This window comes from Tupaia chinensis, unplaced genomic scaffold (assembly GCF_000334495.1).
Source record: "Tupaia chinensis unplaced genomic scaffold, TupChi_1.0 Scaffold000063_1, whole genome shotgun sequence".
Lineage (NCBI taxonomy): Eukaryota > Metazoa > Chordata > Mammalia > Scandentia > Tupaiidae > Tupaia > Tupaia belangeri.
Genome location: NW_006159521.1, coordinates 6976658 through 7001288, shown reverse-complemented (window position 1 = coordinate 7001288; position 24631 = coordinate 6976658). Strand labels below are relative to the sequence as shown.

General features: G+C 45.2%; 1 protein-coding gene across 2 annotated transcripts in view; it reads right to left on the bottom strand.

The window, feature by feature from the left end:
- MYO1E (myosin IE) overlaps positions 1-24631 on the bottom strand; it is a 301820-nt gene that overhangs the window by 276225 nt on the left and 964 nt on the right. The window lies entirely within an intron of this gene.

The window sequence follows — 24631 nt, the reverse complement described above, 5'->3', positions numbered from 1 at the left end:
GCGGCTCCCGCGCCAGGGAATGATCAGGGTGAAGACGGGTGTGGGAAAGAAATGTACATGTCCCTGATCTCGATGGGCTTATAGTCTACACGGGCCGTACGACTTGCACACAGATAGCTGTGCAACATAACATAGAACTTAATGCTAACTAAGGAGCTCTGGGACAACGGTGGCGATTTGAAGAGGGGTATGACGTCTTTTTTTTTTTTTTGAGATCTTCTCTTTATTTGTTTCTCTTATAAAAATCTTATTTTTGACTAGATTCAGACTTAGAAGTAGACGCTCTCAGAGAGGACAGCCTGCGTCTCTTAGCAATCTGTTCTTGGCGTTTTTCTTTAGCCTCCTTCATTCTCTTGGCCAAAAGTTGAGCATATTCTGCTGCCTCTTCCTTATTTTCCTTAGTACGTGGTTTCTTGAGAGTAATATGCTAGCGTTTGTGCTGCAGAACATGGGGAATCACAGGTGCTGAATCTTAGGTGCTTTGGTCCTGGGTTACTCACCTTCTTTATTTAAGGGCTTTTGTACAACATATTGGCGGACATCGTCTTCTTTAGAGACTGAAAAGTTTTCAGATTCTGCTAGCTCTCTTAGGCCCCAGGCGACGAGGCATGGTAGTATCAGTCAGTCCCAGAATATCCTTCTCTCCTTTTCTAACAATAACCAAGGTGAGAATGCTCAGATTGGTATCCACAATGCAACCCCGAACAGATTTGTGCTTGCTTTCTCCAATTCTCCTTGGTCTGTACCAGGAATGTTCCTTACTCAGTAGCAGGTGGACACGGCCCTTACTCAGTAGCAGGCAGACATGGCCGTGGGTCAAGACACCCCACTTCATGGGGACCTTGTTTGTCGTTTCCACCCCTGATTCAGACTACGTAACCCTTCTGTTCTTCACCCAGAGCGTCAGCAGCAACTTCTGTGGCCATACGCTTCTTGTAAAAAGTACAAAGTTTGCATTCATCGTCCACTTCAATGAGTTCCTGACAGCCCGTGGGAGGGAAGGAGATTTTCAGTTTCATCTTGAAGCAGCTGACCTCCTCCAAGTCACCAAAAAAAGAGGCCAAGAGGAGTATGACTTCTGGGAATTAAATCAAAGGTTTCCAGGAACTGTGTCTTTACTTGGGCCTCTAAGGATTCAGGTAAGTGAGAAAAAGGGAAGAGATATCTAGTCCTGGAAAAGAGCCTGAACAAGGAGTAGATTCTAGCTGGAGGGTCAGCCCTGCAGCGCCCTGGTTAGACACTGTGCATGCTGAGTCAGATCCTACATGTCCAACTGTGGTTAGAATCTCAGCCCTGGATTTGAACATCCAGTCTTTGTCTCTCAGCCTCACAGTGCAGTGTAGCATTGAGTTCTCTGGAAGGTCCCAGTGGTTCCGTTGCAGCCTCTGTCACTCTGTGAACTGTACTGACCATGGGAGCTGGAAAAAGGACACTGGGACACCCCAGAACCGGAAATGGACTCAGTGGCCTTGGAGGATGTGATTGTGACATTTACACAGGAGGAATGGGCTCTGCTGAATCTTTCCCAGAAGAATCTCTACAGAGATGTGATGTGGGAATTCAGGAGGGGTCTGGCCTCTACAGGAGAAAAATGGGAAGACCACAACATGGAAGATGAGTGTGAGTAGCCCAGCCTATATGAAAGGCACAAGAGCTGACAAAACATGGAAAACACACAAATTTCAGGAACATGCAGAGAAGCTATGTAAATTTAGTAAGCTATGTGTGTGATGGCTTCGTTTCTCCCTTAACTGTGAGAAGACAACCAAAAACGCAGAGATGTATCTTACAAATGCTCACATGCAGGAAAGCCTTAGATTATCTCAGCTTACTTAGAATATATGAAAAAACCAACACCAGAGAGAAACCCTATGAGTGTAAGCCACGTGGTAAAGCCTTCAATCATTTTTCTTTAATTAGAAACCATGAGAAAATCCACACTGGAGAGAAGCTGTATGGTTGGAAGCAATGTGGGAGGTCCTTCACTAGGTCCAGTTCCTTACGCGTTCATGAAAGAACTCACACTGGGGGGGAACCACATCCATGTCAGGAATGTGAGGAAGCCTTTAAGTGTCACAGTGCTGTTCAAAAACATGAAACCATTCACACTGGAGTGAAACCTTATGAATGTAAGGGATGTGGGAAAACCTTCACTTATCTCAGTTCTTTGCAAAAACATGAACTACTTCACAGTGGAAAGAAACCCTATGAATATAATCAATGTGGAAAATCCTTCCCTTATCTAAGTTCTTTACGAACCCATGAAAGAATGCATAGCGGGGAGAAAACCTGTGAGCAGGAGTGTGGAAAAGCATACTAAGCTGTAAAGTCTTTCTGAAACCATTTAAGAACTCACACTGGAAAAACCCAATGAATGTAGAGTGTTGTTATGGGACCTTTCAATAACATGAAGCAAGTCATGCTGGAGAAAAACATATGTACATAAGGAGTGTGGAAACGCATGTCGCTTACCCATGTACCTTCAAAGGCTTGAAGGAACTCACAGTGGAGAGAAAAATCTATGGGGGTAAGGGATAAGAGAGAACATTCACTTACCTCACACGTTTTCGAAGACACATGCTAGTGCACACAGGAGATGGAGCCTATAAATGTACGGTATGTGGGAAAGTCTTTGATTGCCCAGTTTTCTTCAACATGAAATAACTCACACTGGAGAGAACCCATGTGAGTGTGGGAAAGCCTTCAGTAGACTCGGTTCTATGCGAATCCATCAGACATTTCACATTGGAGAGAAATCCTATGAATGTAAGGTATGTGGAAGGGTCTCCCCTTATCTAGGTGGTTTTTGAATGCACGAAAGAACTCACACTAATGAAAATCCTACGAGTGTGGAAAAGTGTGCTATTGTGTAAGCTCCTTTGAAACTATGAAAGGACTCACACTGGGGAGAAATTCTGAGTGCAGGGGGGGTGGAAAGCTTTCATTTGTTATAGAACCTTTCAAGTAAATGAAACAACTCATCCTGGAGAAAAGCCACACATATGTAGGGAATCTGGAAAAGCCTTCAGCGCCTTCAAAAACATGGAAGAACTCATACTAGAGAGAAACCTAAACAATATGAAAGAGCTTTCATTACACAATCTTTGTACCATTCAGGACAATATATAGTTGTTGGGCCAGAGGCCTGGGCAGCTTGGATGTAGGGGATGGACGCCACGCCACAGTTGGCTGATGCAACTCAGACCTGTGCTGCACTTGGATCTAACCCAGATGTAGCACATGGCACTCCACTCTGCACATGGCACAGACCCTATGTGGCACAGTAGTTTGCTCTCCCCCTAAACCTTGACCATACGTGGATTGTTTCTACCTCTAAGACACTACCCCTCCCTATACCCTTATAAAAATCGCTAAACCCCTTCCTAGGGTGTGACTTCTCTACCCCCCCACCCCCAGTCGGATCAGCAAACCTCACCTGGGATCGTTCCCAATAAAGGTTCTACATTTCTATTTTCTCGCATGGTTGGCCCATTCCTTACAATAGTGAAGAAAATTTCTATTGTTATAAAGGTGTGAAAATTAATAATCACTGAGAAAGAAAAAAGATTCCTGACCCCTACTGATTGAAATACAAGCCCAGGACATGTGTGTTCAGGCCAAATCCTAATGAGCTGGAGAAATGAAGGAAAAAGAAAAAAGGGTTAATGCTCTCTCTTTCTCTCTCTCTCTCTCTCTCTCTCTCTCTCTCTCTCTCGTATGTGTGCCCTCAAACAATTAAAAGGAGACATCGATATGAGAAAGAGCTCATTAACTGTTTTATTCAATTAGTCCATTTTTATTGAGAACCTTCTGTGTGCAAGCACCATGCCAGGAGCTAACAGCAGGGAGAAGACCTTCAGGGTACCCTCATGGAATCTGCACATTCCAGAGGACTACTGGAAAACAAAGTAGATGGAGGCAACCAATCAATAGGTGTCACTGAGACAGTGTGCTTTGGGGCCTTTGAACTGTTCTCAGAAGGAACTGAGTCCTCAGTAAGAGTGGCACATACAAAGCTGCATTTACCAGGAGGATGATTCTGGCAATGCTATTTCTGTGTATTACAAGGGGGGGGGGGAGTAGTGAAAACCTTTTCCTTTTTAAGAATTATTTATTATTATTATTATTTAATTTGTTACAGGGCACATGTGCTCACCAGAGAAAGAGAGAGAGAATGAGAGTGCAAGTCCCCAGGCAAGTCACCAGGTCCAGGACTTGAACCATGACTGGCCACGTGGAAGTTCAGTGCCTTAACCACCACATCACCTGTTGGCCCCATGAAGACTATTTAAGAAATAACTGTAGAGTCCCGGGCCCAGTGACTTGAAACTGACACCAGGCATGTTTGCATACATGCCCAAAATCCCAAGAGGAGAATGGAAGAGAAGAGATTACAGCGTGTCCATCCCCCAAAGGTGTGATTTCTCACTTTCTCTCTCTGTCTCTCCTGCAAGCATATGCACCCTATAGCAAAAAATTTCTCTGGGGGGAAAAAAAAAGAAAGAAAAAAATACTTATGATAGTCCTAGTGTGACACACTGCAGATTCAAATCAAGATGACAGCTGTGGAAAGGAGGGGAGAGCCCTGTGACATACTCCCTGGGCTTGGGAACTACCAGGACTTTGTCAGGGAAGAGAGCTATGGAAAGAACTCTGCGACCTCTAGCACAGATGCCTGGGAGAATTCTAGAAGGAAAACCTGTAGGAGGAAAAGCCCACTTCCTCCTACCCAGGACTGCAGTGTTATGGAGGCTAGGCTCTTTTCAATGCCCTTCTCTATTTCCATGCTACTGATACTCCCTCACTCTGGATCTCTTTCTTCCTTCCCTGGCCTGACAAAATCTGCTCTCAGCCTCTCTAGGGGACGATCTGACAGACCAGCTCAGAGGGATCACTCATAGAAAGTGTGACCCACCAGCACCCATGGAGGAGACATTGTGGGCTGGGAGCTTCCCTAGGATGATGAAGACAACCACCTATCTGTGGACCTGCTTCAGGACAGCCTGAGCCCAGAATTTCTAGGAGAAAATCTTCCCTCTATCTTACTGCTAAGAATTGCTCTTTAAGTTTTGCTTTAGCGAGATGATTGGAGACAATTGGTTAGTTGCAGCCCTAAAAGCTCAGGATATCTGGCTGCCTCCCCGTCCTTGGAAGATGATATCTTGGAAGGCAACCATCAGACGTCCTTCAGGGATGTGCTCAGAGTCACGTTACCGTGCTTGGACTGCAGCATTCCTGTGCATACTGCTTTGTAATCACCTGGGGACCTTGCTAAAATGCAGATTCAGAACTGGGTCTAGGGTACAGCTAGAGGTCCTGCACATCCAATGATAACCCAGGTGATGCTCATACTGGTAGTCCATGAACACAACTTCATCATGATCATCTGTGTGTGGGAACAGGCAGCACCTCTCCAAAGCACACCATGTATTCACATGACCCAGAATTTATTATCCATCTCTCTCTGCACCTTTGCAGATGGGTGACCTTGAGCAGATTATCTAACTCATCTATGGTTTCCTCATCTGTAAACCAGGCAACACAATATACCCACCTCAAAGGACGTAGAAATGCTATCGCAGATTGAGTGCTCATAACTCTTAATTCCAACAGCAAATTCTCTTTTCAACGGCATGGAAAATCGTTGAATTTGGAGCTGTGGTGGTTAAAGGGAGCTGGCCTCCCACATGGTCAACCACAATTTGAGTCCCAGACCTGGTGGATTGCTTTCTCACCCCTGCCCAACACTCTCTCTTTTCGAAGGCCAGTACATCTTGATTTACCACATTCATGGATTTAAGCTTCCTTGACCTTTACATCACTTTTCATAAAAGTCAAATTCCACCTGCACTGTCCTAGTATATTAATAAAGCTCTTTTATCTAAAAAGTTTCATTTATACTAAAATTATAAAAAAGATACTTACTATATGAACCTTAATAGTCTTATACTTTTGGAAGTCTTTGTCCAAGGTGAAGAAACAAACCTTTGCTACGGTTCTACATTTTGGAAAACAAACCAAAACTCTGTAAATGCATCGTCTGGCTAAATATCACCATTCTATGCACAATCTTTTAACTCCCAAACCTAAGGGATGTGAATATAAATACCACACTATGGGTTGCATCACATAGGTACTATTTTTAATTGTCTCCCTTTCACTCACTTTCTCCACACATTGAGTAAAACTCTTATTTAGAGAAAGCCATGTCAACTACCAACCTTTCAAAAAAAAAAAAAAATTAAGAGCAAATACTAAGAGTCATTCAAGGGCCAGGAGGTGGTACGGTGGTTAAGGTGCTAGACTCCCACATGGCAGACTATGATTCAATCCTGGACCCAGCGGCTTGAAAATCACACGCTCAAAAATCATGCCAGTCTGCCTGTGAGCCCAAAATCCCAAGAGGAGAATGGGAAAGGGATTGAGGCATGGCTCTCCTACCCTACCCTCCCACCCAGCCCATGGGTGATTTCTCACTTTTCCCTCTCTCTGTCTAGGGTGAGCAAATGCGCCCTATTTCAAAAACCTTAAAAAAAAGAAAAAGAAAGAAAAAAAAAAAAAGAGCCACTCAAAACCAAAGGAAAAGCCAAGACTCTAAAAAAAAAAAAAAAAAAAAAAAAAAAATTCTCTCAATACAAAAGAAACTACCGGAATTTGTAAGGATCAGAATAAACAAAACAATTAAGCTATTAGCATGTGTCCTTTGGGACTCCCAGGCCTTTGGAGGTGAACAACACCACCAGGCCCCACTTGGGGAGGTGAGTGGTGAGGGAAAATGAAGGCTGTAAACACAGTTCTTTAAACCAGAATAGACACACGCTTCGTCAGGAAGGTTCCCATTCATATAGCTGAAGAGGGAAAACCTTCTCCTGTCTTAATCTAGCAGTGATCTTCCATATCAACAAAAACAGCCTCAGCACCCCTTCCCACAGTTGTCAAAGCCCTAGTGGGGTCCCAGGTCAGAGCAGGATCACAGGGCCGAATAAACTAGAACTGGCTGCCACCTCCAGGTCAGGTGGGCACCTGATTTGGAAGGGCCCCACTAAGAGTTGGAAAGTTTGGGGAGCCGAAAGGGCCCTGGTGAATACTGTTTGTTTCTGCTTGAAAAGTGCAGCCCCACCCTCGGGAGAATGAGTCTGGACAGGTTGTGTGGCCCCAGGCAATTACTTAAGACTCCCTATTGAAGGGGAGATGGAAGAAAAGGAGTCAGGAGGAAGCTATTCCAGCAGTAGTCTCCCTCTGCAGCCTCTGCTCCGCAGCCTAGCCCAGCTCAGGAATATCCTGTTCTGTTAAAAGAAAATGCAAAAGGAAGTCCTAGTGGTTTTATCTGAGGGGGGCTATTTTTACTTTTGAAAAACCTTTCCAGTATACGATTGGATGGTCTAGCTTAATCCATGACTCTCATCAGTCCCTCATTCATAGGAGGCTGCATTGCTGCAACTGAGTTGAATTGCCGGGTTTTTGCCCTCTGGACAACTTTCACTCTAAGGGGAAGCAGTTTGGTCAAGTCAGAAAGGGGCTGGGTCAGCCACAAGCCAGCCATTGGCTACAGGGATGGAAATACAAAAAAGAGCCAGGAACGTGACATGGTATCCCCTTCGGGAGTTTACAGCCAAGTAGGTCAGGACAGCAAGGAAGTATTTCATGCATTACCCATTCAAAACTCGTCCAAATGGCATGAAGGTCACAACTTACCTTGCCATGTCTACAAGTCACTCAAAACTCCTCACTTCAAATGTTCTAAGTAGCGACCACATCGTTACAGACTGTGAGGGTTACCGGGACTAATGTCCTTTCTGGCCGGTCATTCAGATGGGAGGTCATTGCTTCCACATGCCCAAGCCAAAAAGACTTCATCTTGGGCCAGCAGGTGGCATGGTGGTTAAGGCCACTGGACTCCCACATGGCCAACCATGGTTCGAATCCTGGACCTGGTGGCTCAATTTCTCTCTCTCTCTCACTCTGTCTCTCTCTGGTCAAATTAAAATAAATAAAGTTAAATAAAATAATTCTTCAAAAAAAAAAAAAAAGACTTCAGCTTTCTACCTGGAGCCGAACATAGAAAACATACTCCCAAAAGCACCCCAAGTGAAAAGCTACCAGCTCTATGACTTGCTTGGTTTTAGTACAAACATTTTAGGAGGATAGTTTGACATGGCCAGTCTTTAGATTACTCATAATTTTTATTTTATCTTTTAATGTTTATCAGAAGGCACATAAACTTGCTAAATGTAGAGAGAAAGGGAAAATGAGAAAGCACCCCCAATGGGAAACGGTCAGGCTGTGGTCCCTTCTCCTCCATCTCTCCCTCCTTTTGGGATTCTGGGCACATGTGTTTGGCATTTTTCTCAAGATGCTGGGTCTGGGACTTGAACCATAGGGTTGGCCATGTGGGATCTAGCCCTCTGCATTGCCACACCCTGTGAATATTAAACACCTGAATTCAAACTCACATGCAATAGGAAAGATTGTCTACCTACTGCAAAATCCTATTTCAATTTCTTCACCCATCAGTTATCTTTGCCTCTTGGCCTCCTTTTTTCCTTCTCCATTCCTTCCTCTATTAAAAATAAACAAGCAAACAAAAACAAAATCAGAGAGTACATGTTCAAAACAGAGACAGAGTGAGGGAGAGAGGAAAAGCACCCCCTGACGGGGCATGGTCACACCACAATCCCCTCTCCATTTCTCCATCCTGTGGGGATTCGGGGCACACACAGGCACTTGGCGTGCTTCTCAAGTCACAGAGGCAGGGGGCTGAGCTGCAGTGGGACTCAGCTCCCTTAACCACGAGGCTACAGGGCTGGTCCTACCTAGTTTTTACCTGTTTATATTTGTAGGGCCAGCAGATGGCATAATGGCTACCTCGCTGGGCATCTATGTAGTTGACCACGGTTCGAGTCCTGGACCCAGTGGCTTAAACCTCATGCTGGGCATGCGTACACCCCAAATCCTGAGAGGAGAACGGAGGAGAAGGGATTGCTGCATGGCTCTCTCCCCTTGGGGGTGATAACCCGCTTTCTGTCTCTCTGACAAGCGCATGTGCCTTATAGCAAAAACAAACAAACAAACAAACAAACAAACAAAAAACCTCTTTAAATCTCTCTAAAGATAGTTCTCTGAGAAAATGGGACCTCTTGTCTACTTGCCAGTGATTTGAATATTTCCATTTGTGAAAATCACTGCAACGCAGGCTGGCAGCGGAAACGAGAGATCCCATTTTCTGAGAGAACTACCTTTCTCTGCAGACTCCTGGCACTGCGGGGAAGGCATTTGTCTGGTCTCAACACTGCGGCTGTTAATGAGTGAATGAGGGCACCGTGATGGCAGCCGCTTTCTGCCGCCTTCTGTGACAAGTGGCTCGGCTTTCCAGTGCCCTTTAAGGATCAGTATCCATCTTCTCCTCCCTGTCCTGGCCACCCCATCTTTCCAAAGGGCAAGCCGACCCGGCAAGGAGTGACACCAGCACATCACACTGCGTTGTCATTCTGACTGGAACCAAAGGCTCGGCTGCCATCTGGATCGCAGGGTGCTTGCGGCGGGTCTGTCCCCCAAGGGCACTCCATCAGTGGAGTAACCAAGAGCAACCGGTGGTGGAGCGGGTTTAGGAGTGCTTAACCGGTCTGCAGAGCCGCAGTCCGCTGTGTCCCTCAAGACAACGACCTAGGGGGGCAGTTTAAGGACTGTTACTCTCGCACCTGCAGAAGGAAACAAAAGCTTTTTTCCCCTTAAGCTTAAATACAGTATTGTCTACCTCGGGTGACAAGCCACTAAACAGTGGGGACAGGAGGGGACAGGGAGGGAGGCTGGGACACATGCTGAGCAAGCAAAGCCACTAGGGGAAAGTATTGGACCAGAGGGGAGAGGAAACGGGCACCAACGATCCCAGGAGCTTTGCAGACAAAGTGCCCTGAGCTTTTGAAGGCCGTAGTTCTGAATCCAGCCAAGACGGCACACACTGAGGAGACACTGCTCCCCAGGACTGGGTTTGATTCCAGGGTCGTCCACTGTGGGGCCAGGCGTGGGTATGTTACTTTCCTGGAAACTCTGAAGGCTGAGGTAGCCTCAACCCTCATGGGCGTGAGGCTGGCCAGGAGAGCTTCAGGAGCTGGGTGTGGTATGTCTTTAAAAAAAAAAAAAGGAAGAAGGAAATAGCAGATGGTGTAATGGTTATGTTGCTGGACCCTCGCATAGTCGACTGTGGTTCAAGTCACGGACCCTGAAGCTTAAAACTTACGCGGTGTACGTGTATGCCCCAAATTCTCAGAGGAGGAGAATGGTGGAGAAGGGATTGCAGTGTGGCCATCCCTTGGGGAGTGATTTTTCATTTTCTGTCTCTCTCTCTCTGTCTCTCCAGTGAGAGCACAATACCTATAGCAAAAATAAAGGGGAGGGGGTAGAAGAAGAGGAAAGAGAAAGGGAAGGAGAAGAAGGAAGAGGAAGAAAAAGAAGAACAAGAACTTTCAACTATGAGATCCAAGAAAATGGAAGAAGGTGGAATCAGAGCTTGCTTAAAAGGAGAAATAGGGGTGGGACCAGCAGTTAGTGTAATGGCTATGTCACTGGACTCCCACGTAGTCGTCTGCGGTTCGAGTTCCAGACCTGGTGGCTTAAACTCACGCCGGGCGCGTGTGCGTGCGTGCCCAAGATCCTGAGAGAAGAATGGAGGAGAAGGGATTGCGGCGTGGTCATCCCCCCTGGGGGGTGATTTCTCACTTCCTGTCTCTCTGTCTGGCGAGTGCATGCACCCTATAGCAAAAACCTCTCAAACTTTAAACTATGCAACCAACAAAATCCAGAGAGATGATTTGATTATCTGTGCAGCCAACTTAATTCTACTACTAAGGCTCAGAACTCAACTGATTTTAGTCAGCTCTAGGCTACTCTCTTCTTTCCTCCTAACCCTTTTCTCTTAACATAGCCACACTCCCTGACTCAGTCCTTCAGCACCTCTGCTATCCCTGGCCTCCAGCTATTTTACTCTTATGTTTAAATCCTTTGTTGCTCTGAATTCTACTGTTTGGCAGGTCACATGTGGCCTGTGTTTATATTGTTCAAAACTATTCCTTTACTGTATTTATATTGACATCCCAATTTTAAGGTGACACCTCATAACTCCAGGTTTTAAGCATTAATTAAATAAAATAGTACAGAAAAAGTACCTGGCATTCATACAGCAAGTACTTGATAATTATTCAACTGGATTCCAGATGGCCAACTGTGCAGTTCAAGTCCTTGACCTGTGGGCTGGAAAACATGCTGACTACAGGTGCATAGTGCCCAGAATCCCCAGAGGAGAATAGAGAGGAGACTGTGGTGTGGCCATCCCCCCAGGAGGTGCTTTCTCTCACACACAGACTCTCCCTCTCTGCTCTCTGGTGAACGCACATTCCCTATAGCGACTTAGGTGATGTGGTGGTTAAGGATGCTGGATTCCCACATGGCTGACCACCGTTTTGAGTTCCAGACCTGGCAGCTTGCTTTCTTGCTTTCCCTTTCTCTCTCTCACCAAAATAAAAAATAATAACAAATTACATTAAATAAATAATTCTTTGGAAAAAAAAAAAAGAAGAGATATAGATGATTGGGCTGGAAGATGGGAAGGGGAGGCTTACTCTAGCCAGACACAAGCCGAAGTTGGAGAATATCCTAGCCTGAATGGGAATCAGCAAGTGGTTAAATCTGTTAGACAATCTAAGTGGAGACAAGGTAAGAAGCAGGTCGAGGCCACCCTGCAGAAACAGAGTTCCAAGGACTTGGCAAGTGGTGCGATCCCTGCACTTCACTGCATCTTCAATTGGGAATCTGTGGTCCACCTTTCCCAACCCACAGTTCCATATAACTGATGCAAAACACCGAAGGCTCTGGCAATGGCTCTGGCTCGGAGTCACAGCCCCAACCAAAAACGGCGCTTCATTGTCTCTGTGGAGGGAGCAGGCAGAGCGTGGAAGGTGCTAAGCAGGGCTGGACAGAGGAAGATAAAGAAGGTTCCAGTTAGGAGGAGGCGAGAGCTCCCTTTGGGGGACAGCTGTAATTATACCTCCTCCCTGGGGAGCAGGTGCAAGGTATGGTCCCTGTCTTCTCCATCCTCTGCCTCAGCTCTCCCTCATCCAGCATGAGGCTCCCCGTGGAGGACGAGCAAGAAGCATTCTGTGGGAATGGAAGGGGCGCTACCTGGAGGATGTGGCTGGGTGGGTGAGAAAAAGAGGCTGGACGGGGCCACTGTGGTTTTACACCCCGCACCGTAGCCCTAGAAAACAGAACAAGACACTGCTCTGCACCGGAGTCCAGGAACTGGAGCCCGGCAACTTCCTCCTATGTGCCCTCAGTTAGGAAACACTGACTTTATCATTAATATCAGCAAATCCTTACCAGGGAAATACCTGGGCTTTCGATTACTTACACAAAGCCAAAACTTCATGCACTGGATTTATAGCTAATGATGTCTGTGCTAGACACGTTTCTCTTTGTGCTCACAAGAGAATATAAAAATAAAAATACAGGATCAATGTCGTGACTATTTTTACATTTTGTTACGATTCAGAAGTATCTAGTTGTCAGCAAATAAAACCTACCATTGCCTCACATGAGTTTATCTTATTAGTTTAATGTCTCTGAGAATCTTACAAAAAATGATTCTAACTTACCACTATTGACCTCCCTTCTCCCTAATGCTATATCATGTTTGATGTTCAAACATTTCCAGTAGAGGCAGGTTTAGGACCAGGATGCGTGGACTGTAGGTCAAGAGGCTTGTATTCTGGGGCTAACTCTGCTGTAAGCTTGCCAGGTGACCTTGGCACCTCGATCAGGCCACTGAGATTGTTGGGACCTTAGAGGGTCACTTTGGGGAGGTGACAGACAACTCTGAGGATTTTTTTTTTTTTTTTTTTTTGAGAGAGAGATTTTAGGGCATGTACGCTTGCCAGAAAGACAGAGAAAGACAGAAAGACAGAAAGCGAGAAATCACCCCCCGGGGGGATGGCCACACTGCAATCCCTTCTCCTCCATTCTCCTCTCAGGATCTTGGGCATGCACGCACACACGCCCGGCGTGAGTTTAAGGCCCCAGGTCTGGGACTCAAACTGAGGTTGACTACATGGGAGTTCAGCAACATAGCCATTATGCCAACTGCTGGCCCCCCACTTTGGGGATTTATGAATCTTCACCCCACCAAGGAAATGAACATGGACATAAACAATTTCACAGACCCCCTTCTCAGTCTCCGGGTATCTCCATCTTGACATTCCACAGTTAAAAGGACCGATGGGTGAAAGAAGTCTTATCCTTGCAATCATTACAAGCATGTGTGAGGAGGAGTGAGCAGACTAATCTGCATGAACTCAACCTTCTGACTGTTACCTGAAGACAGTGCAGAGCAGAGCTGGGCTGCAGGGGAGACCAGCTCTGGGCTGCAGGGGGAAGACCAGTTCTGGGCTGCAGGGGGAGACCAGCTCTGGGCTGCACACCAAGACCAGGGAAGCCAAGGTGTCACCGCCAGATCCCCCCTGTGGGTGAGACTGGGCAGAGCTGGAGGGAGTGCCCTCAGTGAATGGCGATGTCAACAGTACAGAGCTCCTACTGTGAGTAGTCAAAAGGAAGCTACTGTTTGGTTCTCTGGGACACACCCCTTCTTCCACTCCAAATGGTAGCTGGTGCTTGGTTTTCATTTATTTATTTGTTTGTTTGTTTGTTTTGCCACAGAACTTGTGTACTTACGGAAGAGTCAGAGAGAAGAAAATGAGAACTCATCCCCAATGGGGGATGGCCACACCACAATCCCTTCGATTCCATTCTCCTCTCAGGATGTTGAGCACCTGTACTCACATGTCCAACGTGATTCTCAAGCCGCCAGGTCTAGGACTCAAACCTAGTTTGGCCATGTGGGAGTCCAGCGTCTTAACCACCATGTCAGCTACCAGTCCCAAGTTTTGTTTAATTTAAGCCAGTGTACCTGCAGGGGCATGGTGGTTGAGGCACTGGACTCCCACATGGCCAACTGAGGTTTGTGTCCTGTACCTGGCAACTTGCTTTCTCCCTTTCCCTTTCTTTCTTTCTCTGTCTCTGGCCAAATTAAAATATAATAATAACGCTGAATAAAATAAAATGAAAAATTCTTTTAAAAAAGAAACCAGTGTAATATAGACATATTAAATGGATGAACTACTAGGATACTAAGATTTGCATCCAAGTCAACCAGAGCAAGGTGTGAATCGAGAAAACAAGATTGGCCATGAGTTGTTCACTGCCCAAGTTGGGGGAATAGCTTTCTCTCCACCTGTGTGATGTAAAATTTTCCATTTATAGAGAGAGGGAGTCAAAGTGAAAGAGCCTTAAGCAAATGGATTTTTTGAGTCCTGTGCACAAAGCTAAATTAATCCTACCCAAGTCCATCTTGTTGAGGAGCCCACAGATGCACAGTCTGTGGTTAGCAGAATATGGAATTGACACAGGGTTATTTTGGGAACCATCTTACAGTCCAAAAGACCTGACTTTCAACCAAAGAAGAAAAGCATTTTTTTGTGAGAAACGTCTTTCTCCACGTGGACAGTCAGAAGAGGTCAGAATTAGGAAGCAGAAGTATTATCCCCACCTTGGAAGGCATGGGTTCTGCCCTCTTGTCTAAAGGCCAGGTAGCCCAGTCTGGTTTGGCATGAGTTATTGCTCTCTAAAATTGGATTAAATGTAAAATGGATAGAAAACTATTTTTATTCTTTTTGTCAGCTTCTTTTACTTTCTTGTTCCCCCCCCCCAAAAAAAAATGCCTGCCTGCCTGCCTATCTATGTATCTATCTATCATCTATCTATCTATCATCTATTTTTTAAAGATAGGGTCTTAAAGTTGGGACTTAACGGGTGTGCATAGCCATGGCTGGCTCTTTTTTATTTTTTTTTAAAAGACAGGGTCTTGTCAAGTTGTCCAGGCCAGCCTCAAGATGGCAATCTTCCTGCCTGAGCAAAAAATGATTTTAGAACCAGACTGAGTGACCGCCAGTATAAAAGACTTGTAGCTCCCATTCTCCACGCCTTGGAAAAACAGCAGCGAACTTCTCAAGGGCCAGCCAGGGAAAGTGGGAGCTCCCCTGAATCTATTCCCACCTCTATGCATTCACCTAAGGAAGGAAAGCCGCAGAGCAAAGGCCGAGGTTGGGAGCTGTATCTGAGTCCTTGGGCGGCCCTTTTCTACACCGACATGCCTTGGTCATGCGTCTCGCTTTGCCAATGCGGGCAACAGCATGTGTGATGCATGCAGAGGTCTCAAAAACACACCCACAGTAGAGTTCGCATTCTTTTGCTGTTCTTGGGAATCCTGTGGTGTGACCACTACAATGTAAACAAGCCAGGACATGCCTGTTGTGACAGGAGATGCACAGCACAGTCCTCTCCCAGTCCCAGCTGAAACTGGGCCATTACCAGACATGTGAACGAGGCCATGTTGGATCATCCAAGTCCAGCCAAGCTGCCAGCTGACCACAGGGATGAGATGAGTCAGCCTGGACCGAAATCGCCCGGCCAATGCACAAAGTACGACAAATAATAAATGTTGAGTACTTAAGCCACCAAATTTCAGATGTTTTGTCACATCGAAAGCCGACAGACACCAAAGAGCAAGGAAAGGTGACTCAGACACTAAGATGCATTGAACATCCTTGGAACTATCCCCTGATGGCTCTTGATGTAAGGGTCAATGGGGCTTACTGTTTTACCTGGTTTTGCTCTTGTGGATTATTTATTTAATTTTAGTTATTATTATTTTTTAATTTTGCTAGAGGGCACATGCCAGAGAGAGAAAGAGAGAGGGAAAGTGAGAAAGCAAGTTGCCAGATCCAGGACTCAAACTGTGGTTGGCCCTGTGGCTTAACCACCATGCCACCTGCTGGTCCCTGTCTTTTTGTTTGTAAATTTATTTCTTCAGAGAGAGAAAAGCATTGCCCCCTTACTGGTATGATTATGCCACCATCCCCTTTCTTCAGTCCTGTAGCCCGCTGCATCTCGGGCATTCATGCACATGCCCAGTGTTTCAGGTGGACCAAGGATTCAAACCTGATTGCCATGTGAGATCCAGCTTTTCTTGAGCACTGCAGTGCCACAGATTTCAGCCCTTATTTACACTTTAAAAATAGCTTAATAGATACTTCTACATTCAAATCAATATTTTCCTATAATGAAAGTCTGCATCTACTTAAAACACTAAAAATAAACTTTTTTAAAAAAATGTATTTCCATGGGGGATTAGTCACACCAGAGCCTCTCCTCCCTTTCTCCCTTCTTTTAGGCTCTTGGGCACGAACGCACATGAGCCCAGTGTTTTGCAAGCTGCCAGGTCCAAGATCCGAACTGCACCATTAGCCACGTGGGATCCAGCCACCTTAACCACCACGCTGCTGGCTGGCCCAATGATCCTATTTTTTTCCCCCATTGGAAATTCCTTAGACTCAGACAAGGATACTGTCCAAAGTATTCTGTTACCAAGTAATTTTTCTAAATTGCCGTCAACAACAAATGGTTACACCAAAGGAATTACTAAGAGACTAACAATGTGATAGTGTAATTTTTTGTTGCTGTTGTTTTTTGTTATGAATTAAAGGGCTGAGTCTCATGGCTATCTCATTTCCCTCATTTTTTATCTTGTTAACCTCACTGGGATCAGAGAGCTTCACATGACTAACATTTATGCTTGCTTCCACAGTGACATTATCTAGTCCCTATTGCAAAGTTCTCAAACAAGGAAATTTTAAAAACCTAGGCCTCGGGCCAGCCGGTAGCACAGAGGATAGGGTGGCTGGATTCCCATGTAGCTGACACCACAGTTCAAATCCCAGACACAGCATCTAGGAAATCACACTGAGCCCATATGTATGCATACCAAAATCCTGAGAGGAAAATGGAGGAGAGGGGACTGCAGTGTAGCCATCCCCCCCCGGGGGGTGATTTCTCTCTTTCCTCTTTGACTCTTTCTGGTGAGTGCACACGCCCTATAGCAAAACAAACCAAAACAATATATATATGTATATATACGTGTGTGTGTGTGTGTGTGTGTGTGTGTGTATGTATGTAAACCTTCAGGTCTTAATGATTCAGAATAGACATCTTAGATCTAAATTATCTCACCCTGGTATTGAATAAAATTAACCAAAACTGATGATTTTCTTTACTGATCATACCTTTTTATCAGGACTATGGAAAATGATGGAATTTTATGCAGACACTTGGGACTCAGATTAGTGCAGTTTAGAAGTAGCGTCTTCAATTGTTTTTGAAAGAACATGGGGTTAGCAGGCCTGGTTTATTACATGGAAGGTGTGTGGTCCCGGATAATTCTCTCTCCCTCACTAGTTTGCTTTTCCTACCTGTAAAACAGCAAGAGGAACCTTGGTCCAGAGTGAACGCCATCACACACCTGGAAGCCCCGCTGGCACGTCCCCCCAGGCACAGGTTCCCATAATCAGAGGCAGTGCCCAGTCCATCTCTGATTTCCCAGAGGTGACAACATACCTGCTCTGCTAACCTCCTTTGCCATGGCTGTGTGTTCCCCACTTTGGGGTTCAAAGCTCTCCGTCTCTGACCACTCCGACCCGCCATTAGGTTCACGGATATTTGCCAAGTTAGACTCACTGCCACCACATTTGAGTGTCAGCATCAGAACCCAAGGGGGTAGCATGGTGTCCCCTTTGACCAGGACCTGGAAGTGGAGTGTAGATACCTCAACCTTCCCATCCTGCTTCAACTACACCAAAGTGGGCTCCTTGTTTCAAGAGCCACAACAGGCTGAGTACCCCATCACTGACCACGGTGGTGCTGGCAGGCACAAGAGGGCTGCCCCCACCCCAGCCCTGTACACGCTTCAGGAGGTCTCCATTTCATTAAGACTCGGGTTGGGCAATTGGGCTACATGGGATTATTCTACAATACCCAAATATGATATGCTGACCAAGAAGTATTCAGAAAAACAAGTGGGAAAATACAGAGCACAGATTATATATCTGCCCCACCATTACAAATGTATCAAAACAATGTGTTTGGATAGGAAGAAAACCAAAGACATTAAAAAATAATTACCATGTTAGATATCGCGATATAATGGGTGAGTTCTTCTAAATGTATTCCTTACAATTTTTTAACATTGATACGATAATGAATCAAAAATAAATAACAACCTTCTATCTCCAAACAGGCCTTCTTGAAAGCTCCCTGAAAGAAAACTACCTGGCGTGTCTGGAATCTTAAGGAAATAGACTCTAATCCACAACCACTTGCTGGAAGAGCCTTATCAGACTGAGATCAGCCAAAGGCTAGCTAGGAGACTTCAGCAGTCATTTAACCTCTCTCTGCACTTCTCCCTGAAGCCAACCAAGAGATTTGGAGAGCTTGTGGGCTTGCTACAATGTAACATATGATTATAAAATACTATGAATGGATTTTAACTAACACATCAAAATACCCAAGAAAATGTGGTTCCCTTAAGGCAGGTCTGATAGTCACTCCCTGAAATGGCCCTCCCGCTCCAGCATCCACAGCTTGCTGGATGTGAAACTGCACATTTTCGGTGGGGGTAATCTTTCTCCCTGGAGGCAGATTGTAACACCGGGAAACTGCTCAGAGGGACCTGGGAAGATGGGTGATCAGGGTAGGCAGTAACATTTTAAGTCATAAAGGAAGTAAAAACATACATTTCCGCATGTAGCCCATAAGCGAGCGATCAAGAGTGCTTCGGACAACGGCCACGATGTCACATCCTTGGCAACGCAGAAGAGGGGGCCAAGTTCACTAACATGTACAGTGGAGGTTTCATGGCATGTCAAAGCCAATGTCATTACTTTAGGGACAGCTCTACCTACAGTTCTACTTCTCTTCAGTGTGGCCATCACAAAAATATGTTAAGAAAAAAAAAAAAAAACTTTTGCAAGATGCCTTCAAACCTTTCGTCTCTGCCAAAATAAATTCTGAAACTGAAATTCAAAATACAATTTGTTTACCATTATTACAGAGCATGCTTACAAGGCTGAGATGTTTATTTTTAATACCTTTGGCATTTAACCTTCAACCCCATATTCACTCTGTAAACAGCAATTCCAAGCAAGGTAAAAAACATAGATTAAAAAATTCCCATTGGGGACTAGCTAAGATGCCTTCAAACCTTTCGTCTCTGCCAAAATAAATTCTGAAACTGAAATTCAAAATACAATTTGTTTACCATTATTACAGAGCATGCTTACAAGGCTGAGATGTTTATTTTTAATACCTTTGGCATTTAACCTTCAACCCCATATTCACTCTGTAAACAGCAATTCCAAGCAAGGTAAAAAACATAGATTAAAAAATTCCCATTGGGGACTAGCAGTTAGGATAATGGCTATGTCACTGAACTCCCAGGTAGTCGACTGAGGTTCGAGTCCTGGACCAGGTGGCTTAAACTCACACTGGGCATGTGTGCATGCATGCCCAAGATCCCGAGAGGAGAATGGAGGAGAAGGGATTGCGGTGTGGCCATCCCAGCTGGGGAGGGGGTGATTTCTCGTCTTCTGTCTCTCTGTCTCTCTCTGTCTGACAAGCGCATGCACCCTATAGCAAAAAAACCTCTTCAAAAAGAAAAAATAAATTCCCATTGGAAAACTAATTTTAATCACATATTGGTAAAAATACAAATTGCTGCATTTTGTAAAAAATATAAAAAGGTGTGTAACTCAAACTTGGAAAACCAGGATTGTACATACTTCCTATACACCCCACTATGAAGCTTGTAAAACCATGCACTCGTATAGAGGTTTCGAAATAGTCTTGCTTTCTGATGCTGATGAAAATAATTCAGGGGGACAGATTTTACAAAGGAATGAGTCCCAGCTCTCATCTCATCAGAAATACCAAGTACTCTTTCATTTAGCCTCACATGCATTCATGACATGCTATCACTAAGTAGATAAAAAGTCACATTCCATGTCATAAAAGTTTAAATGGGGCCAGCAGATGGCATGGTGGTTAAGGTGCTGGACTCTCACATGGCTGACCATGGTTTGAATCCCAGACCTGGTGGCTTGCTTTCTCACTTCCCCTCTCTTTCTCTGTCTCTCTGGTGTGCACACATGCTCCATGACAAATTAAAAAAATAATAATCTTGATAAATAAATAAATAAAAATTTTAAAAGCCTGTGGTTTTGTTTGTTTGTTTTGTTTTTTGGAGAAGTTTTTGCTATAGGGTGCGTGCGCTCGCCAGAGAGACAAAGAGACAGAAAACGAGAAATCACCCCCCAGGAGGGATGACCACACCACAATCCCTTCTCCTCCATTCTCCTCTCAGGATCTTGGGCACGTACACACACATGCCCAGCATGAGTTTAAGCCACCAGGTCCGGGACTCGAACCATTGTCGACCACATGGGAGTCCAATGACATAGTCACTATGCCAACTTCTGGTTCAAAAAAAAAAAAAAAAAAGCCTGTGTGTTCTTATTACACACAACTTGAATTCATGAGATTCAACTGGGAAGGAATAAGAGAACTCTGTCATGCAATAAACACTGGGGGCCGAAGCATTTTCCCTTGAGAAGGGAGTTGAAGGGTAGGAAAGGGAAGTTCAGTTTGCAGCCTCAACACTCAAGAAACCATCTACTTTACTGTTTAGATAACTCTGAACAGTAGCAGCCAGAGGCAGGTTTTCTGTCCTAGTAGCTTGGAGATTCCATGGCTGAAAAGGGAGACCCATTGGGAGAGAAAGGTGTACCAGAAAAATCTTGTGTCATTTCCAGGGTTCAGAGCTGGCTGTTTTTTTGCTGGCACCTGAGCAGGCGGAACACAGAGGTTCACAGGACACCACTGTGAGGGTCATGACAGAGCAGCTGTGAACAGCTGACCTGCAGGTATTTGGCTCTTCAGCAATGATCAGAACACTTTTAAAAACTGGTGGAGATGGCATAAAAATCTGGATGTCCGGGCCAGCCACAGTGCGCGACTGCTCTGCAAAGCTGGATCTTAAGGAAGACTGTGGCTCGGCTTCCCAGTCAGCCCATACACAACAGGGGTAGACATGGCCATGACCCTGGGGCTGAAAGGCTGGGGATCTGTCGAGGGTGTTTGTCTTTTTTTCTCCCCTTCCCCCATCTTTCTTTCATGAAATAAGTAAATAAAAATAGACTTTACAAAATTCTGAATTTGCAGCTTCTATGCTACAAATTACCAGACACTATGGTAATATGGCAGATGTATCCATGGCTGAGGGTCAGGCAGAGATGTTGTTCAGATGGGCCATGCATTCCAGAGTTACTCCCTAGAGGCCAGCCCCCCCCTTTATCAAATCATGCCCTGGCCTCCATAGACATTTCAAACCACTGGTAAAGCTGTGGCCCCCCGGGGAAAACCGTGAAGGAGGTGGCTTTCAGCTTTGCATCTGTCTGCTTTCTACACTTCTCCATGTCCTCCACACGTTGCTTCATGGGGCTTCTTTCTCTCTAAAGAGAAGTCTTGGATTGTCCAAATATTTCCCACTAGAGTGGCCTCCACACACTTGCCCCGGGATGATGTCCTGGACCCCAGACCTTTCCCTAACCTCTCTGCCTCTACCAAAATGTCCATGTTTTATTTTTATCCCAGCCCTTTTCATTTTTGTTTGGTTGCATTGTGTGGTTTCAGCCAGGGGACTTCTAACAATCTGATGACCGGTAAAATGAATTAGGTTACCTGCCCAGAAAGCATATTTGAAATGGAGTCCAAGCTTTATAAAGGCATGCGATGCCTTCACTGAAATGAAGCAGTCGGCATCTATCAGATTTCTAAAGTTCTAAGTCTATTCCTTTGTAATATCTGCAAGTTACTCACAAGTCATATGCAAGTCAGGGGAAAGACAGCTACCTAAATCAGTATCTTTCCTCTGCCAGAGGGACAGACAAACAGGGAGGAGAAAGCACCCCCCCCATGGGGTGCGGTCATGCCTTAATCCCTTCTCCTCCATTTCTCTATCTTGTTGGCATTTGAAACACACAGGCACATGTGCCCAGAGTGGTTCTCAAGATGCCAGGTCTGCAGTAGTTAGTGTAATGGCTATGTCACTCCCACGTAGCCGACCGCAGTTCGTGTCCCAGACCCAGTGGCTTAAACTCACGCCGGGCGCGTGTGCGTGTGTGCCCAAGATCCCAAGAGGAGAATGGAGGAGAAGGGATTGCGGTGTGGCCATCCCCCGGGGGGGGTGATTTCTTGCTTTCTGTCTCTCTGTCTCTCTCTGTCTGTCTGGCAAGCGCACGCGCCCTATAGCAAAAACCTCTCCAAAAAAAAAAAAAAAAGATGCCAGGTCTGAGATTTGAACCGCACCACCAGCCATCTGGGATTTGTCTCACTTAACCACCGGGCCACAGACTGGCCCAGAAAAAGGAAACATACCTTGAACATTTTCTGAGGTGATGGCTAGCTGAGAGTTGCTCAAAAATTTCTGTATAGTTAATTCACAGAAACATTCTGAATCCAAATTTCTGGGTCAAAAGTGCACCGCAGAGCAACAGACATGGGCTTTAGGCCACTGGACAGTCCAAAAGCAGAGCTTCCTTTGTGGCCTGATGACAAAGCCATATTCCATGAATACAATGGCATGTGCAGTGCTCTTAATTAACGTCAAAGGAGATGTTTTTTCCACATTCCTAAACATACACTAAATTATGAAGATGTGCAAAGATCTTTTTTTTTTCCACTTCTGTAATTTTCCAAAAAAAAATAATAATAAAGATGTCAATGTGTACTGGTTGGTACAGTTCTTGGTTTTCCCAAGATGGGGAAGTGTTCCGAAGTGTTTCCAGGAGGAAGATATGAATGAGGTGGACTGCAATCTGCACATTGTTCTCATGAGTCAGAAAATGGTAATTTTCCTGATTAGTCACAGCTGAATGAGCCTCGCTAGGGCCATGGGTACAGGTGGGCAGCCTCCCTAATCTGCCATCAGACCTCCTAAAAGACCACACACATACACTCACACACACACACTCTTGTTGAACACACCCACGAGCCCACAACACAGGTACTCTTATACAGCCCAGCCCAGAGCCTAGTGATGAGTTACATAATGCACTCACTCCCTGGGCTCATTTTCAGCCACACCCACTGAAGGTAATGTCCCTTCCCTTCCTGTCCTAAAAAGTTGAGTGATACAACTGATACAACTGGGCAGGCCCAGACAGACGTGGAGCTCGCTGTGAAGGCTCTTTTGGCTGGAAGGCGTCTTACATAAGCTTTAAAAAGTACAACTGGGGTTTCTGATGATTTAAGGTGTAAACATTCCATTTCAATGCAATTTCACATCTCTAATAAGCAGATTTCATTTTTCAAGTCAGGGAAGAAATGATTCACTTCATTTTGGCTAACCAGCTCCGATCTTGTAGAGCCAGCGAAGGCACAACTCCTGTTTCAGACAGCCAGCTGTTGCAACTTCTCCGCCAGTGAACTGCGGCCTCGGCAACCGTGTCTGATGTGCGGGTAGTCTCCTGGCTGCCCCCAACATGCCCATCTGTGCAGATGGCAGGGAGCCCACCAATAGGTAAGCCACACCCTGCTATCCAATAGCGGGAGGACACGCCTCCTCCACACCCATGTGATCAACCATCAACAGTAATGCTGCTGAATTGAGCATGGAGGTTTCCCTGGTCTCCAGATAAAGGCATCTTAGGCCACTTTTTACTCTGCCCAGCATTCAAAATGAGTTTAAGTGAGGGAAAAGTTAATTTTCTCAAAATACCACCTGAGTATTTAAATTCAGTAAGATTGTTTAAACCCTTGACATAAACACATTGATTTTTTTTTTGAAATATTGAACCATGGAAAATAATTGCATCAATTCTCAAGTATTAGGACTATCACATTGCTTAAATTCCAGGGGACAGAGGTCCCATGAAGCAGTTTCACCCAAATGGATGCTCAATGTGAATGATTCTCTGTACAGGGTCCAAGATTAATGCGATATAGACTAACAAATGGAAGAGGAGATTTATAGAGTATTCTCTTAGTAGGAGCAAAGGTGACATAATTTTGTAGTACATAAAAAGAAAAGGCTTTGATCCAGGATGCCATGAAAGTTTTTCGTTTTTGAACCTCCTTTTGACTCAACAGCACGGGGTTAGGGGCCACTCCTGAGCGTTTTCTGTGGGCTGGGATGGGCCTTGGCAGCGTGTCCTTCAGCCTGGTCATGAGGGATATGGATTTTTAAATCAGCTTTTTAATTGATCTGATGCTTGTGTTGGCTATGGTTTTCACTTAGGCTCACTTTTACAATCATTCAACACCAACCAACCAGAAGACAGCCAGTGCCTCAACCTAGACAGGATTGTTTAAAAAGCAAGTGTGGAAACTATGAAGCCTTGTAGAACTTTTTTTATTTTTTCGGATGGACTGCCAGTCGTTTCAAAATAGAGTTCTTGCCTTTGTGCCTCAAAAAAGAAAAGTACACCACACCAAAGCCCAAGGGATGTGGCTAAGGTTATGGGGAGGAAGGGGGAGTGTAGCCGGGCTGGCGAGTTGGGGTAGAGACAAAGTTACAAACGAATCAGAGTTAGCCACTTCCAAATATCTCCCAAGAGAAATAGAACAAAACACTCGAAACTCGGGACGACTTTGCATGCGAACCGTTCTCGGTACCCCCAAGCAGCCACAGTCACCCCGC